General features: G+C 37.8%; 1 long non-coding RNA gene across 3 annotated transcripts in view; it reads left to right on the top strand.

The window, feature by feature from the left end:
* Positions 1-13,685, top strand: part of LOC136793593 (uncharacterized) — a 179,705-nt gene that overhangs the window by 95,147 nt on the left and 70,873 nt on the right. For 2 of the 3 annotated variants that reach the window (XR_010839106.1, XR_010839104.1), the window contains exon 2: positions 5,722-5,812. The exons of the other annotated variant lie outside the window; for it this stretch is intronic. This is a non-coding gene — a long non-coding RNA (uncharacterized lncRNA). The remainder of the gene's footprint in view (positions 1-5,721; positions 5,813-13,685) is intronic. 3 annotated transcript variants of the gene reach the window in all.

Below are 13,685 nucleotides of genomic sequence, written 5' to 3'. Positions count from 1 at the left end.
GGACCGGGGCACGAACCCGTGTCTCCTGCATCGGCAGGCGGATTCTCAACCACTGCGCCACCAGGGAAGCCCTACATATTATATACTTTTATATTTACATTACCGGTGCCCGAATCTTGGCTCTCTGTGCATCGATGCCAAATAGAAATACGGAGACAGAGTTATGGAGGAGAAAGAAAAAGTGCCTTTATTTCTTTGCCAGGCAGAGAGGGAACACAGCAGGCTAGAACCTCAAGAACTGTACCCCATCACTGGGGAGTAGGGAGAGGTTATATAGTCATGGGTAGTGGTCAGAGGTATGTGATAAGGATCAGGGCAGTAACAGTCTTGCATTCTTCTTCTGCAAAGTTTCAAAAGGGTGGTGTTGCTGACAGGATTAGGTTGTGTGCAGGGTCTCAGGTGGTCGGGTTTCCTAATCTTGATGAGGTTCTCTGGTCCCTTTAATCTTGCCTCAGGTGGTTTCCTGGTTGCTTCTCCCTTGATTAGCAATTGTTCAAATCTGCCCTTTGGAACTCAGGGAAGGTCACGGAGGCTGGAGTCTTGCCTGCAAGAAACGGGGGTCAATAAAAACCTCCATGTCCAGGAGCCCCACAGGGCCCTGCTCAGCATCATTATTTTATGATTTATATTGTTATATATTTAGATATAATTTATCTGTGATAAATATAAATATAATCATAAATCTTATGTCAGGCTTTTTTTTTTTTTTTTTTTTTTTTTTTGGTTAGAATATTCAAGCCTGAAAGGGGAAAATAGTCGGGGGAAGAGTTGAGCGAAGCTAGATTATATTCTAGACCTGAAACTGTATGACCCCTTATGGATGGTTAAAAGATTACTAGCTAAGGAAGGAATATCATTTTTGTTAAAGGTCTTAAAAGTCCTTCTGAGTTTGTTTAATCATCACTGCTTCATTCGCACTAGCTTTTTCTTTGTTTTGTTTTGTTTGTTAGTTCCTTTAGGAAACTATATTTACATGCTAGATGAAATAGATTATGCTAGAAGTGAGTGCTAAGGTACAGTTCTTACTCTGATGTCAGCTTCTGATGTCAGATGGGTACCAGGAAGGACAGGAATAAGAAGGACATCCAAAATAGGGTGCTCTTCTGTTTAGGGGTTCTTTGAGCATAATGGGTCAGTATGATAAATGACAGTCCTGGGGAAACAGGAGATTTAAGAAAGGATGACCAATTGTAAAAAGATTCAGACTAACCCTTTGATAGTTCTGCCTGGGGCGGTTCCTGTTCTCAGTAACTTACCCAGTTGAGTAATAGGTAACACCCTTAAACTTGAGGTCACACATTGTTTTCAAAATATAATTAAGAGCTTTTTAAAGTATTTCTGAAGATTTCACTCTAAAATTTTTGGATAAATTCCACTCAATATTTGACTTATTAGAATAAAGGGAGAAAAATAAAGCCAATTTTTCTTTTTAAAAAAATTATTTATTTATTTATTTTTGGCTGCATTCCGTCTTCATTGCTGCATGCGTGGGCTTTCTCTGGTTGCAGCGAGAGGGGGCTACTCTTCGTTGCAGTGTGCTGGCTTATTGCGGTGGCTTCTCTTGTTGCGGAGCATGGGCTTTAGGCGCAGGCTTCAGTAGTTGCAGCATGTGGGCTCAGTAGTTGTGGCCCACAGGCTCTAGAGCGCAGGCTCAGTAGTTGTGGTGCACGGGCTTAGTTGCTCCGTGACACGTGGGATCTTCACGGACCAGGGATTGAATCCTCTGTACTGGCAGGTGGGTTCTTAACCACTGTGCCACCAGGGAAGTCCCACCAACAATTCTTTTTGATATGAGCTTCTTTCCTTAAAGTTAATTCTGGATGCTTTAATCCAATCAGATTTTCATCAGGGAGCCACACCCTAAACCTATTCTCCCTCTGCCTTATGTCCAACCAAAGGATTTTTGTTTGCCCTCTTAATTGATTCAGAAGTTTGAAAATGAAGTAACATTGCTTTATAACATGTTTCATGTGTACAACATTATATTTTGACTTCTGTACACATTATAGTGTGCTCACCACCAAAACTCTAGTTTCCATCTGTCATCACACAGTTGATCCCCTTTACCCACCCCCTGGTAACCACTACTGTGTTCTCTGTAGCTACCTGTTTGGTTTATTTATTTTGTTATTTTGTTTGTTTGTTTGTCTTGCCTTGGATTTGCAAATGTAAAAGTATTATCTGCAATAAGTCAGATTATACTCCATCACTTCAGTAATATGACTTCTATTTATAGTCTTCATATACATTCTCTCCTTGGGTGTGTGTGTGTGTGCACATGTGTGTGTATGTTAGGAATACGTAGGATGCTCTAAAGTGTGGGACCTAGGGGGAGGCCTGGACTCTTTAGGGAGGAGAGTGTGAAATAGTAAGGTCCTTCATAACATTAGTGCCCATTTTGAAGGCACTGGGTGATGGGCCTTTTAGGTGTGACTTTGTGGGGTTTTAGCATGTTAGGGGTAATTAATTGGCCAGAACCATCACTAATGTCTTTAAATTTCAAAAGAAGTATGGCAAGTGCTATAGACTGTGTGCCTCCCAAATTCATTTGTTGAAACCTAATCCCCAGTGTCAGGCTGTTTGGAGGTAGAGCCTTTGTGAGGTGATTAGATCATGAGGGCGGAGCCCTTGTGAATGGGATTAGTGCCCTTATAAAGAAGCCTTAAAGAACTCCCTCACCTGTTCTGCCTTGTGAGTACAAGGGCTGTCTATGAACCAGGAAGCAGGTTCTCACTAGACATTGATGTGCTGGTGCCTTGAGTCTTGGACTTCCCAGCCTCCAGAACTATGAGAAATAAATGTCTGTTGTTTATAATCCACCCGGTCTGTGGTATTTTGTTATAGCAGCCCAAATGGACTGAGATAGCAGGTCTAAGGAATCCTCTTTCCTTACCTAGTAGCCATTCCTCCTCTAATCCGTACCCCCACCCCTAACCCTGCACACTGCTCCTTGCCTTGTTGTGGCATCCTTCAAGGTTGTGACCAATGTCTATTCAAGTTTAAATCTAAGTACTAAGTAAAAATACTGAAACCCAGAAGACCTAACAAAAGGTTTGTTCTAGGCTTCAAGTCCTAGGAATTATTTTGAGTTCATTCTTTTGATGGAACCATAACCCACTTAGCTGGATTTTAAGCATCACCTATTTTTCCAACTAAGTTTCTAATGTTAATGATATTTCCAGAACACCTCAGGTCACATACAGCAAAGGATTTAAAAAACAAAAAAAAAAAAGAAAGAAAGAAGTAAGAGGAACACTTCCACATTGCAAGATGGTGGCATGGACCCCTGCTTAATCAAATTCCAAGCTAGGGACTTCCCTGGTGACGCAGTGGTTAAGAATCCACCTGCCAATGCAGGGAGGGGACACGGGTTCAAGCCCTGGTCTGGGAAGATCCCACATGCCATGGAGCAACTAAGCCTGTGTGCCACAACTACTGAGCCTGCGCTCTAGAGCCTGCGAGCCACAACTGCCGAGCCTGCGTGCCACAACTACTGAAGCCCGCGCACCGAGAGCCTGTGCTCTGCAACAAGAGAAGCCACTACAATGAGAAGCACGCACACTGCAGTGAAGAGTAGCCCCCGCTCGCCACAACTAGAGAAAGCCTGTGTGCAGCAATGAAGACCCAACACAGCCAAAGATAAATAAATAAATAAATTTATTTTTTAAAAAAATTCCCAGCTAATCATAAATACCAGGGTCATCTGAGCAAATTATTTGCTTTTGCATACCGAAACTGGTTTAAATTCCCAAGCCTCTATAACTTTAAAATCAATAAACCTTTATTATTGTTCCTATTTGTACCTCTGAATAAATCATTGTGTAATTTTACTTCTTAATTCTCAAAGGTATAATATAAAAATATTGATTTTAATAGGTTTTTGTGCTACTAAAAGGATATGTAATTTATACATACACGACCCTTTGGCACGATGCCTAAGGCATTGATATCACGGCTACAAGTAATGCTTGAAAACTTTTCTTTTTAAAAATCTTTTATTGAAGTACAACAGTCATACAGAAATGTGCACACAAATTATAAGTTTACAACTTGATGGATTTGTGCAAAGTGAACACATCTGTATATTTAGTCTCTGAATTAAGAAATAATAGAATATACCAGCCTCCTGAAAGCTTCCCTCTTCTCCTCTCCCAGTCAGTATCCCCTGAAAAAGATAACCACAATTTGTTTTCTAACACCATAAATTAATTTGGCCTGGGATTGAACTTTACATAAATTGAATCCCGCAATTGGAAAATTTCTGTGCCTGCTTTTAAATAAAAATGAGCAAGAAAACCGTCAATGTTATCTTTAAGCAATTCATTCACATTTTTGCATTTAGTAATAATTTTTTCATTGCTGTGTAATATGCTTTTGTATGAATGTCACAATGACTTTATTCATTTTCTCTTGATGACATTTGTTTCCAGGTTTTAGCTTTTATGAATAGTGGTTATGAACATTCTTAGGTATGACTTTTGATGATGCATGCATGACACATGCATGCTTTCATAACTGTGAATTGCTGCTAGGTCAGAGTGTGCCCGTGTCCAGCTTTAGCTGATACAGCCAAACTCTTTTCTAAAGTCAGTATCAGTTTATACTCCTAGTAGCATCTTGTTTACTACCTTAAACACTTTGTCAACACTTGTTTTTTGCCATCTTTGTAGGTTTAGCCATTCTGGTGTACCTGGTCAAGTCTTCTTCTCATTTTTTCTATTAGGATGTTTGTCTTTTTTTTTTTTTTTTGGCTGTGCTGTGCGGCATGAGGGATCTTAGTTCCCTGACCAGGGATTGAACCTGTGCCCCCTGCAGTGGAAGCTTAGAGTCTTAACCACTGGACCGCCAGGGAAGTCCCAGGATGTTTGTCTTTTTAAAAAAATTGATTTGTACATTTTTTTAAAAAATGTCTAGGTTTGAGTCTTTTATATATCTTACAAATATTTTCTCCAACTCTATGGCTTACCTTTTCTCTCTTTTAATGATTTTTTTGATGAACAGAAATTCTTAATTTTAATATACTGTAATATATCCACTTTTCCTTTACTAGTGGTTTTTTTGTTGTCCTGTTTAAGACATCTTTGCTTGACCCAAGGTGGTGAAGATATTCTCTAATATTTTCTTTAAGGTGTGAGATAGATTTACTTCTTAAAAATAATTTTGTTGGGGGCTTCCCTGGTGGCGCAGTGGTTGAGAGTCTGCCTGCCGATGCAGGGGACACGGGTTCATGCCCCGGTACGGGAAGATCCCACATGACACGGAGTGGCTGGGCCCGTGAGCCATGGCCGCTGAGCCTGCGCATCCGGAGCCTGTGTTCCGCAATGGGAGAGGCCACAACAGTGAGAGGCCCACGTGCCGCAAAAAAAAAAATATAATAATTTTCTTATTAAGTACAGTAAAATAATAGTTAACTGTAATTGCTATCTTTCATTTCTGTCCTTAAGCAGTTGCAATTAACTTATGTATTTGCATTGTTATGCAATGCAGTGTTTCTTGAAATGTTTCTTGAAATGCTGCCTACAGGAGAACAGGGAAGCTGATCTCAAGTAGCTTCACATCTAAGAGGGAGATAATATGTATAAGTAAATGACTATATAAAGATAGAAAGGGATAAAAGGAATGAAAGATACAGATAAGAAAACATGGTATATATATATATATATATATATATATATATATATATCCCATGGGATAAGAATATATACATATTCTTTTTTTTAGGTGGATGGCAAGGAAGGCTGTACGGAAAGATGGCATTTAAACCAAACCTGGCAGTATGGATGGAATTTGGACATGATGAGATAGAGTAAAGGTATTTCAGAGAGCAAGCACACAATGAACAAATAGCTAGAATTAAAAAGATGTGGTTTATTTGTATATATGTGAAAAGGTAGGGGTAATTTAACCAGATAGTTTGTATAAACTATGACTAAAAACATTACCGACCTTGACTATTAAAAAGCAAATACAACAGAAACCATACATGTAAATGAATGTCATGTCTTACAAAGTAGTTGTATTAATTAGCACATTAAAGTTATGTTAACAGAAACCAAATCTAACCAGTTTAAGCTCAAAGAGCAATAGGGTTAAGTGGGCATTTCATGGAATCTAAGGGTAGCGGAGCAGCTAGGCTTTGGGAATCAGTAGGAGCTAAAGGCTAGAGCACCATAGTAACCCAGGTAATTTTTTCTCTCCTGATTTATCAGTTCGGCCCCTCAGAGCCTACCGGTTTCATTTTGTCCTCTTGCTAAAGAATGGTGTCTTGGTTGGCTCGGACTGCTACAACAAATATACAGTAGACTGGGTGGCTTATAAACAACAGAAGTTTATTTCTCACAGTTCTGGAGGCTGGAATTCCAGATATGGGTGCTGGCATGGTTGAGTTCTGATGAGGACTCTCTTTCTGTTTTAGACTGCTGACTTCTCATTGTGTCCTCACTTGGCAGAAAGAGAAATGAGAAAGCTCCCTGGGGTGGTTTTTTTTTTATAAGGACACTAATCTCATTCATGGGGGCTAAACCCTTATGATCTAATTACCTCCCAAAGGCTCCACCTCCTAATATCATCACATACTGTATTGGGTTAGGATTATCAACATGTGAATTTGGGGGGGAGGGGAACAAACATTCTGTCCATAATAAATGACTTCCCTGCTTCGCAAGACAGATAATAGAAAATAGATTCTAAGAGGTCTGAAGTAGATCTCCTGCATTCAAGAAATCAGACAGAAGTACCTGGAATCTCAATTTCCCTAAAGAAGGGCTCATTGGCTCAGTTTAGGTCAAATGCCCATTCCTGGTCCAATCAGTTATGACCAGGCAGGGCATAGGAGCCATGTGGTAGGAAGCATCGCATTGGCTACTGTGATCCCTGGGGTCTTCCCATTATAACTAAAGGGATTTGAGGCTGGGGAGGGAGTTCACAGAAAAATAGAAAGTGGATTGTTTAATTAGTTCAGGAGGTGTCACCCTAGAAGACTGTGGTGATAGCTAGCAAGAGGGTAGAATACTGAGGATGATTTATTGAGCATGTATAGCAGGCCAAGTCCTTGTTTTGTTTTTTAACTTTTCTATTTTGCAATGATTATAGATTTACAGAATAGTTGTACAGATAGTACACAGAACTCCTGAATAATGTTCATCCAGCTTCTCCTAATAGTAACATCTTACATGACCATGGCACATTTACTAAAACTAAGAATGAACATTGTACACTATTATCTAAACTGTAGGCTTTACTCAGATTTCACCAGTGTTCCACTAATGTCCTTTTTCTGTTCTAGGATCCAATCCAGATACTAGACATTGCACTTAGTCATCACGTTGTCATAGTCTTTTCCAGCCGATGACAGATTCTTAGTCTTCCCTTATTCTTTGTTATCTTGACACTTTTAAAGTGTACTGGTCAGGTATTTTTAGAATGTCCTTCAATTTGGGTTTAATCTGATGTTTTCTCATGATTAGATTGGGGTTATGGGTGGGAAGAATACTACAGAGCTGATATGTCCTTCTTTTTCACTTCATGTCATGTTATCAGGGGTATATGATATCAGCATAACTTACAACTGGGGTGTAAACCTTAATCACTTGGTTAAGGCGATGTCTGCTAGGTTTCTTCACTGAAAAGTTACTATACATTTGTAAACAAATGTTAAAATAACCCTTGTAATTCATAAATATTTGGGAGGCAATACTTTGAGGGTAAGGAAATATCCACTTACTCCATAAAGTTTCCCCCATCAGTTTGAGCATTCATCTATAGATCTTGCCTGCAGTAGGTGTTGCTGTGTCTAATGGTGATGTTATATTCCCCTCATTACTTCTCTATTTATCCATTGGAATTCTTTTGTAAAGAACATTTCTTCTCCCGAATTTATTTATGGATTCAATCATTTGTGTAAATCATTTTGGGCTCATGGATATTTACTTTATTTTGGGGGGTCATAATCTAATATTAACTTTTTTGTTGTGCTGTTCCAGCTCTGGCCATTTAGAGCTCTTTCATGTTGGCTTTCACGTCCTTTTGCCATGTAGCCATCCTTTATTATTTTTTTAAAAAGCACTTTCAGATGGTCAGATTTATCTGTATTTTCCCTGCTCCCATTCTAGTATCTTCCATTTCTTCAGGGAATCTTAGTTCCTTTTATTGGAAAATGGTATTTAGAAACTCAGATCTGAACATTAGGTGTGCTGATGGCTACTAGGAAATATCTGTATGTATGTTAAATTACGTATACACATATTTCTATAGTTATTCTCATATCTATCTGCAAATATGTTAAAATAAACATGAATTCATACTGATATCTCTGACTCCAGTCCAGTAACACAAGATTAGTTTTTGCCTTCCCCCCTTACGTATTTGTAATTTCATTCTCCAACAGTGAGGAAAGCCCCACCAGGTGCTTTTTCTGTGATGTTGTATTAAATTGCTCAGCTATGCTATGAGGGTTATCTCAATCTGCAGACAAGTGATTGTCTGCAGGCACAAAGAAAGCAAATGGTGGAGCCAGTGGATTCAAAGTTATCTAAGTGTTATGCTTATGTATTGACTTATGGTTAAGCCTATATGCTTAATGTGATAAAACTATCCTTGTACAAAGTATTTTTAAAGCTAGTCTTTTTTTAATATAGCAGCTTTCTTGAGATAAAATTCAAATCCTATAAAACTCACCAATTTAAACTGTACAATTCATTGCTTTTTAGTAAATTCACAGAATTCTGCAACCATCAACACTATCTAATTTTAGAACATTTTCATCACTCTCCCTCCAAAAAAATCCATAGTCATTCGCACTAACTGTCCGTTACGCCTTAACCTCCAGGCCATGGCAAACACTAATCTACCTTATGCCTCTATAGATTTACCATTTGAGGACATTTCAAATAAATGGAATCATATAATATGTGGTCTTTTGTGACTGGCTTTTTAACTTAGCATAACGTTTTCAAGGTTCATACACATCATAGCAAGTGTCAGTACTTAATTTCTTTTTTAAAAATGTATCTTCTATTTTTAGGTTCACAGAAAAGTTGAATAGAAACTACAGAGAATTCTCATATTCCTCCTGCTGCAACACATGCACAGCCTCTGTCACTATCAACATCCTACATCAGAGTGTTACATTTGTTACAATTTATGAAACTACATTGACATCATTATCATCCAAAGTCTATAGTTTACATTTGAGTTCACTCTTGGTGCTGTATACTTTACAGGTTTTGACAAATATATAATGACATGTATCCACCATAATAGTATTATACAGATAGTTTTACTGCCCTAAAAATCCTCTGTGCTCTGCCTATTCACCTCTCGTTCCCCCATATCTTGACAACACTGATCTTTTTACTGTCTCCTTAGTTTTGTCTTTTCCAAAATGTCTTATAGTTGGAATTAGGTAACATGAAGTCTTCTCAGATTGGTTTCTTTCATTCAGTAGTGTGCATTTGAGTTTCCTCCATATGTTTTCATGGCCTGATAGCTTATTGCTTTTTTGTGCTGAATAATATTTCATGTCTGGATGTACCACTCACCTACTGAAGGACATTCTGGTTGCTTTCAAGCTTTATCAACTAAGAATAAAGCTGCCACAGAGCACCTAAATATATAAAGCAAATATTAGTGAAGCTAAGGGGAGAAATTGACAATAATGCAATAATAGTAGGGAACTTTAACCTCCCACTTACATCAATGAACACATAATCCAGACATAAAATCAATAAGGAAACAGTGACCTTAATGACATATTAGACCAGTTGGACAATAGATGTCTACAGGACATTCTATCCAAAAAGAGCAGAATATACATTCTTTTCAAGTGTACATAGAAAGTTCTCCAGGATAGATCACATTATGGGCCACAAAACAAGTCTCAACAAATTTAAGAGGGTAGAAATTATAATAAGCATTTTTTCCAACCACAAGGATATGAAACCAGAAATCAATTACCGGAAGAAAATGTGGGAAAAACACAAACATGTAGAGACTAAACAACACACTACTAAAAAACCAGTGGATCAATGAAGAAACAAAAGAGGAAATCAGAAAGAACCTTGAGACAAATGAAAATAAAAACAACTTTCCAAAATCTATGGAACACAGCAAAAGCAGTTCTATGAGAGAAGTTTATAGTGATACAGGCCCCCATCACAAAACAGAAAATATCTCAAATAAGCAACCTAACCCACCATTTAAAGGAATTAGAAAAAGAACAACCAAAGCCCAAAGTCAGCAGAAGAAAGGAAATAATAAAGATCAGAGAGGAAATAAAATAGAGAACAACAACAACAAAAACCCAACAGAGGGACTTCCCTGGCAGTCCAGAGGTTAAGACTTCGTGCTTACATGTCAGGGGACGCAGGTTTGATCCCTGGTCAGGGAACTAAGATTCCACATGCCTCATGGTGCGGCCAAAGAAAAAAAAAAAAAAAGAAAAGAAAAAAGACTAATAGAAAAGATCAGTGAAACCAAGAGCTGGTTTATTATTATTATTATTATTTTATAGTTGATTTACAATGTGTTAATTTCTGCCGTACAGCAAAGTGATTCAGTTATACATATATATACATTCTTTTTCATATTCTTTTCCATTATGGTTTATCATAGGATATTGGATATAGTTCCCTGTGCTATAGAGTAGGACCTTGTTCTGTATCCATTCTATACATTATAGCTTGCATCTGCTAATCCCAAACTCCCAATCCATCCCTCCCCCACCCCCCTTCCCCTTGGCAACCACAAGTCTATTCTCTGTGTCTGTGAGTCTGTTTCTGTTTCTCAGATAAGTTCATTTGTGTCATATTTTAGATTCCACATATAAGTGATATCATATGGTATTTGTCTGTTGCTCTCTGACTTATTCACTTAGTATGATAATCTCTAGGTCTATTCACATTGCTGCAAATGGCATTATTTCATTCTTTTCTATGGCTCAGTAGTATTCCATTGTATATATATACCACATCTTCTTTATCAATTCATTTGTTGATGGACATTTAGGTTGTTTCCATGTCTTGGCTGTTGTGAATAGTGCTGCTATGAACATAGGGTGCATGTATCTTTTTGAATTATAGTTTTGTCCAGATATATGCCCAGGAGTGGGATTGCTGGATCATATGGCAACTCTATTTTTAGTTTTTTGAGGAACCTTCATATTGTTTTCATAGTGGCTGCACCAATTTACACTTCCACCAACAATGTAGGAGGGTTCCCTTTTCTCCCCACCCTCTAAGAGCAGGTTTTTTGAAAAGATAAACAAAACTGATAAGCTGTTAGCTAAGCTCATTAAGAACAAAGTGAAAGGACCCAATAAACAAAATAAAGAGCAGAAATTATAACCAATATTACAGAGATTCAAAAAACCATAAGAGAATACTACAATTATATGCCAACAAGTTAGACAACCTAGAAGAAACAGATAAATTTCTAGAAACATACAATCTTCTATGACTGAATGAAAAAGAAATAGACAACCTGAACAGACTGATCACTAGTAGTGAAATTGAATTATTAATCAAAAACTCCCAGCAAACAAAAGTCCAGGACCCAACTGCTTCACAGGGGAATTCTAACAAACATATAAAGAAGACCTAATACTTATCCTTCTCAAACTGTTCCAAAAAGTTAATGAGGAGGGAACACACACAAATTCATTTTACAAGGCCACCATTACCTTGATACTAAAAGCAGACAAAGACCTACAAAAAAAGAGAATTACAAGCCAATATCGCTGATGAACATAGATCAAAGCAGGGTAGTAGCTCACATGGAACATCCACCAAGAAACCACATTCTGGGCTGTAAAACACATAGAAATCATGCAATGTCTGCCAGTACCATACTGCTTTGATTACTGTAGCTTTGTAGGAGAGTGTGAAGTCAGGGAGCATGATACCTCCAGCTTTGTTCTTTTTTCTCAAGATTGCTTTGGCTGTTCGGAGTCTTGTATTTCTATATAAATTTTAGAATTATTTGCAAAGAACATAACAATGACAAAGAGAGCCAGAATTCTGCCTTCATGGAGCATATACTCTAATGGAAGAGACCACTGTGTAAACAAGGAAATAAAAATAATTTTGGTGAGTGTTAAGTGCTCAGAAGAAAATCATAGAGAAGTGTAGGGGCATAGGGGATGGTGAGGCCTGGGAACTCAGTTTCAGGTAGGCTGGTCAGCAAAGTACTCTCTGGGAGAGATATTAAGCAGAGATTGAAAGAGGGAAGGAATGGCCTCAGGAAGAGTTGGGGAAAGGCAAGTCCATATAGAAATGCCCAAGTGGGTCGACTTGGCTTTCCTGAGGTACCATTAGAAAGTTGAAGCTGCTAGAGAATAGAGAAAAGAGGAAGAGCTGTGGGAGATGGGGGTCAGAGAGGTGATTAGTATCTGTAATTACTTAGGGGGGTTCACCTAAATTTTATACATTCTCACAGTAATCTATATGAGTAACTGAAATCGCTGAACAATTGCATATTTTTGTTTGAAATTAGAGACTCATTTTGAAATCAACATATCCTTTCTATTCTTCATAAACCTGTGTGCCAATCTCAACTTACTCCTTGCCTTGCGTACCTCACTTATTCTCCTGGAGTCTCAGAGGCAATTTTCTTTACCTTTATGCAGAACTTGATACTATTTGCTCCAAGTTCAAAATTCATGGTAACCCACACATGAAAAAAAGTCTATTTCTAATCCCATAGTTGCTTACACAAAACTGACTGATAGAACTGGAAAGGTCCTCTATGTAGATTGATACAAGTTGTGACTTCTTTCTTACATGATCATCGGCTGTTAAAATTAGTCTCATTACTTTAAATTTATACATAATAAAAGTGACACACTTTGCTCTCCCCAAAATAGCACCACATTGGGAATTGGAAGATAGGAGTTCCAGTTTACCTGCCACCACAGACTAACTCTGTGGTCTTGAGTATCTCTTAATCTTCTTAGGACTAATTTCTAATAATCGATTAAAAGAAAATGTCAGGAATGATTTTAAAAGGATTAATTGTCATTATCATACACAGCACCAATTATAATATTTGGCACAGGGTAGATAATCAATATTTTAATGAAAGAATGTATTCACTAATATTGCTTCTCAAGGGTGCAGTTAAATGCCTCATTAGACAATGTACTGAGTGATCATGCCATTTTCTTCCCTAGAGTGTTTGAAGGAGGAAGGAAGGACCAAAATGGTGTGGTTGACTCAGCAAACATTAATTAAGCCTTCATATGTGCCAAGCTCTATACTAGGTACTGGAATTCCAGGAAGAGGTAAAAAGAATCTTTGCTCACAGGTATTTGTGTTTGGACCCATATACAGAAACCAACTACCTATTTATTGATAAATATTCTGTAAAATGTTAGGACTATTCAGAATGATCTGAATTACTGGCCTTTGAATTCAGATAAACCAAATAACTCTATGATAAGTTGGGTTTAGTTTAAAGTATTTCTTTTTTTTTAATTTTTTTTTTTTTTAGTATTTCTCTTCTTAATTCAGTAAAGCCAGATTTGCAATGCATGACGATCAGGATGTTCATTGGAATTATCTGAGATTATTTTCTTTTAATAAATTTATTTATTTATTGGCTGCATTGGGTCTTCGTTGCTGTGCGTGGGCTTTCTCTAGTTGCGGCAAGCGGGGGCTACTCTACGTTGTGGCATGCGGTTGCGGTGACTT

The sequence above is a fragment of the Kogia breviceps genome, chromosome 2, assembly GCF_026419965.1.
Source record: "Kogia breviceps isolate mKogBre1 chromosome 2, mKogBre1 haplotype 1, whole genome shotgun sequence".
NCBI lineage: Eukaryota > Metazoa > Chordata > Mammalia > Artiodactyla > Physeteridae > Kogia > Kogia breviceps.
The sequence above is the reverse complement of the archived record's forward strand: the minus strand, read 5'-3'. Positions and strand labels throughout refer to the sequence as shown.